This window comes from Octodon degus, unplaced genomic scaffold (genome assembly GCF_000260255.1).
Source record: "Octodon degus isolate 3935 unplaced genomic scaffold, OctDeg1.0 scaffold00026, whole genome shotgun sequence".
Taxonomy (NCBI): domain Eukaryota; kingdom Metazoa; phylum Chordata; class Mammalia; order Rodentia; family Octodontidae; genus Octodon; species Octodon degus.
This window is the reverse complement of record NW_004524602.1, coordinates 13,951,631-13,957,027: the sequence shown is the minus strand read 5'-3', so window position 1 is coordinate 13,957,027 and position 5,397 is coordinate 13,951,631. Positions and strand designations below refer to the sequence as shown.

At 37.9% G+C, this 5,397-nt stretch overlaps 1 pseudogene; it reads left to right on the top strand.

Moving 5' to 3' along the window:
• Nucleotides 1–350: 350 nt before the first annotated feature.
• Nucleotides 351–1,144, top strand: LOC101581241 (annotated as a pseudogene).
• The last annotated feature ends 4,253 nt before the right edge of the window (nucleotides 1,145–5,397 follow it).

Here is a 5,397-nt window from a genome sequence, read left to right as displayed (position 1 = left end):
CTTTTTATTTTATATAACCTGTTTTTCTAAACTGAAGGATAAGGTCTGGAAGTTTCTCTACTGAGCCTGAATTTTGGCCAATATTTACCCTTCTTAAAGACTTTAAGGACTGCTTTGCGAAGGTATGGCGGGGAAGGTGTGACTGTCAGCCCCAAAGTAAAAAGGACATTTTAATTCAACTAACAAGAGGACAAAAGGCAGACGAACATTCTCTCGGGAGAATCTTTGTGTCAATATATAACTAAAGCTCCTATAATACAGAAGTGTGAATTTTAGTACATGTCCGGTTAGGCGGCGAATTTCTGCTCGTTGTACTTAGCATCCTCACTACGCTGAAGTTTTCTTTGAACATGATTTGTACTGTTCTACGCGCTGTATAGTACGCAGGGAAACTGCACAGGTCCTCCGGGAGGCGACTGGTGCTGCCACACTTCACGCTTAACAAAGCTTCTTTACAACTGAGCCCTGTTTGAGATGGGGACTGCAAGAGTAGAAAGAAGAAGGGGCGACCTGGATCTGTCTTTGAAGTCACCCGGAAAACTATATGGACACAGGGGCCACGACCCCAGAAAGCAGAGAACAGTGGCAAGCAAATCTCTGTGCACGGAGGTCAGAAATGGGGAGCTGCCTTCCCAACGACTCAGAGTGAAGGAAGCGGGGTGAGATCTCACCCCGGCAACAGTGGTACTCCCTGGAATCAGCGTTACAGGTGGATGTTTTGTGCAACTTGCAAAGAACTTTTTTCTTCATCCAGTCCTACTATGATATATGGGAAAGCCTTAGAAAAATGCAGAACACATCCCAAGGTGATCAGTTTCTTTGGTGAGCCTGTTTGAGGTTGCGGGGAGATGACAAGACGCGGCGAAGGCATCATGTCAGTTCTATTATGTAAAAGATGGGCTGAAACACAGACGGGTGAAATTCTATATTGAGGGCTCCGAGCCAGGGAAGCAAGGAACAGCGCTCGTGGAAGTGAAAGAGAACCCAAATAACGGTGAATACGAAATTCGGTACATATTTGTGGAAGTGGAATCCTATCCTAGAAGAACTATTATCATTGAAGATAATCGATTCCGAGATAATTAAAAGAATCGAGCAAGCATGCTGTTTCCTAGTGGCTGCAGAGTGGCGCGGATTCCTTATGATCCTCATGGCTCTCTTCCAGAACCTGCTCGTAAGAGTAAGAAGAGTGTATCAGTGAATGTAATAAGATGTTTGATGCATTTAAGCCAAGTCTTTCTTGTGAAATATCATGCAATAGACCACAGAGCATATTTTTAGTATGAATTGTCAATTATGGAAGTATTTCTGCTTATTTAACATCATTTGTGGTGAGCTTTTTGTTATGGAAATTTTTATACCATGTAAATAAAATGAATTTGAATATTTTATATTTATATAATTTGGAATCTGTCTTGAAATAAACATGGACGTATCTGAGAACTATAGTGAACTAGAAAGTAAGTACATTATGAAAAGGTTGTGGAACTCTTACAATTTAGGAATCTTTTTCTTGCTTTCCGCTCCGTGATCGTAGGCAGTATCTACTATGGAAAGAGAACACAAACCACACTCTGGTGAGCCAGCTCCCACTCTGCCTTCTCTAGCCCGTGCGCAGGCCTTGCGGGTCCCTCAGCCTCATCAGACCTCCCGTTCCCTGGTGAGCTGGTGACTGAGGTGACAGGTACGAGGGCCTCTCACTCCTGACCTTTGCTTCCTAGGGCTTGATACAAACTACACTAATGTGCTGTTAACTCTTCTGTGTTGTTAAAAACATTTAAAAAATGATCGTGATGCTGACTTAAGTAGTACTTCTTCAAATGTGTTGGTGAGGCCCCTTTTTAAAAAATAATTTTAAAATATGAACACCCTACTTTATTTTTTTAAAAAAATTTTATTGAGAAATAAATATGAGACAGTTTCTCAGCTGATTAATAAGACAGTTTTGATAATCAATACACTGTACATTGTTATCTTCTTAGTGGTTATCCATAGTACAAGAAGCAGACAGGATATTCTGTCCGAACACTGTTAGTGCACCTCTTTCTTCTCTTTGAGTTAAGCGAAAGTAGCTGTTAACTTATCCTATTTTGTGTATATAAAAACAAAATGATCATTCCTTTGTATCATTTTTTTTACTGTCAGAGGTGAATATTCTGTTGGCATCTAAATACTATAGGTGTTTGAATTCAACTAAACAATCTAACACTGTCTAGCAGTCTATAATATTAGGAACAGCCTACTTTATTGGAAGTATTTGCTGGACATCTATTAAAGTGACCTTCACTTACGAGTCTTTATCACATAACTAAAGTGTTCCGCGTTATCCGTGGAGGCTTCGCAGTGGGGATTCCTCAGCACTGTTCGTTTTTTTTGAGAACTGGTAGTGGAGAGGTTTCTGATGGGTGTGTGAGATCCTAGCATATTTAGGATTGAAAGATCTACAGGAAATTTGTTTCCCTGCTTACTTTATCTCTTAAGTTAGTTACATTTTTTGTTTAACTGCTGTCTTTAAGTCTTTTATTATTTCTATTCTAAAAATTTCAAACATTTAGGAAGCATGGAAAGTATTACAAGAGAACTTCTGTCTCTGAGAAGGAACATGCTTTCAGTGACAGGGTGAACTCTTAATTTGGGTTCAGTCTCTCAAATAGCTTTTCTGTCCTTTCCAGTAGATTGCTTATCATTTATACAGAACTATTCTTTTCTATGCATAATAAGCTTTTTAAAGTTTTTAAATGTGACCTGATTTGGGTTTTAGCAATAAAAATATACAAGTTACACCTATCTACCTGTACTAGTGAATCTTAATCTAATTTGATTTTATTCAACTACTCATTGACATAGCTTTATAGCCAAAGATGAATCATTTAAAATTATAAAAAGCTACAGCACCTTGTAACCATAATGTTGAGTGAAATAAGACACAAGCTTAAATGTCACATGATTTCTCTTATGTGAAAAGCCAAACATATAAATTACAAAATGAAAGAAAGATAATAGGAAGTAGGGAGATCATTCTCAAATGGGAAGGCAATCAAGACATGGTGAGAGAGAGGAGGAGGGGAAGGGAATGGAAAAAGAGAAAGATGTGTTATGTACATGTGCCAACTCCCACAAACAGTGTAATCATCATGAACTACAGACATACTAATAAAAGAGGCAAAAAAAAGTAAAAAAAAAATTTTAAAAAAGACTTTAAAACATTTTCAGACATTAACTTAGTACAAAGAAGAAAGTCGATGAGAGACGACAGAATTTAAACTTCTGTGCCCAGCTAGAAATTATGGTGTTCCATGTCTCTGTTACACAGATGAAAGAGGAGAAATCGGAGGATGGAAGGACTTTTCAAGCTTCCACTCGCTGGTGCGGCTTCCTGACTCCTGACCTTTGCTTTCCTAGGGCTTGAGGCAAACTACACTAATGTACTGTTAACTCTTTTGTATTGTTAAAAACCTTTAAAAAATGATCGTGATCCAGACATGACCATTCCCATGCCATCTGACCTAAAGTATTTTAACTTTCTCCACCACTGTCTAGTGTTTGCTCTTAAGTATAGATGTAGGGGCTGGAGAGGTGGCTCAGTGGAATAAGCGCTTCCTTGGCAAGCACAAGGGCCTGAGTTCAATCCCCAGTTCTGGAAAAAAAAAATATAGATGTGTTTGTATAATCCTAATAATAGTATATGTACACATATCATTTTTTTACACTTTATTTGATCATAATTTAACAACTGATCATTGGTATCATATAATGATTAATACAGTTACTTCTCTATTGTTGAACTGTTTGTACTCTTCCTACTCGATCATGTTTTTAAAAAAATTTGTTATTTGAATAAATGACGTAGAATGGGGCTGCAGCCTCCAAGCCTGTGAAGGTGGTCATGTCTGTTCTCAAACTACCTCTGCTAGTTGGCTCTACTTTCTGTTCCAAAATAAAAGGGGAAAGTAAAACCATGGGAGAGAAAGGGAAAAAATGTATATTTTACAGACCTGGGACTAATGAATTGAATGGCTTGCAGAAGGGACAGCACCCGGAGGTCACGCCCGGTAATCCTGTTGCTATGGTAACAACTATTGCTGAGTGCATGGACCATCTAGGACTCTTTATGAAAGGACTGAGTGGTCTGGACTCTTCTCAGCCAAAGCCCCTTTCCTCTCCAATTCCCATTACACATCAGAGTCTAGATTACAACATCTTCAAAAAGAAAAAAAAAATGCCATTTACAGTGCCTTTTTTTTTTTTTTTTTTTTTAATGCTTCTGGCTTTAATTATTGGCTTGTTAAGTGTCCATTAAGTGCCTGGAGAGAGAAGCAGAAGCAATTACTCCTTCAGGTCTGGCAAAGGCAGTCTGTTCAGGAGAATAAACTCATTTTAGCAAATAGATACTTAGGCTTATGCTTTTAAATCAAATTTTCATTATGAATGTGAAGAAAATATTTTTTGATTACTGTGCTGAACCAGGAAGATTTGTGTAATTACAATTCCATTTTTCTACCTGATTTAGGTGGTGCTAAGCAGTGAGGGGTGTGCAATATATACTTTGGTAGATTTGGGATATCCTTTGTGGTCGACATTACAGAAGAGTTTGAAGACTACAAAGATGAACTGAAATATCACATAACTTATAATCATAAATTAAGCTACTACCCAGGAAGAAGCAAAACTGTAAATTATAATGTCAATGGTGTTGTAGAAACATCCAGCTCTCCAATACCTGAGTAAATTCAGTCCTAAGAAAAATCAGAAACAAAAAGAATAGGTAGGCCATCAGAATAGGTAGGAATTTTTTGTATAAGATCCCAAAGCACAGAAAACAAAACAAAAAATAGATGGGATTTCATGAAACTTACAAGGTTCTGTACAGTAAAGGAAATCAGAGTGGAGACAACTTGTAAAACTAAAGAAGGTATTTACAAATTGAAATATGCAAAATATTACATCTGATAAGTTGTTAATATCTAGAATACATTAGGAGCTCAACAATAATAACTTCATTTTTAAGTGAGCAGTCGTGCTAAACAGATATTTCTCACAAAAGCCAAAGAAATGAGAAAAAAACGCTTCCTTTCAGCTGGACCCGCCATCTTCCAGTAATTTGCCAAAATGACTAACACAAAGGGCAAGAGGAGAAAAACCCGCTCTACGTTCTCCAAGCCTTTTAGAAAACATGGGGTTGTTCCTTTGGCTACATACATGCGACTCTACAAAAAAGGGTGATACTAGGCATCAAGGGAATGGATACTGTGCAAAAGGGAAGGCCTCACAAATGTTACCATGGCAAAACGGGAAGAGTCTACAATGTTACTCAGCATGCTGTTGGCATTGTTGTAAACAAGCAAGTTAAGGGCAAGATACTTGCCAAGAGGATTAATGTGCGTATCGAGCATATTA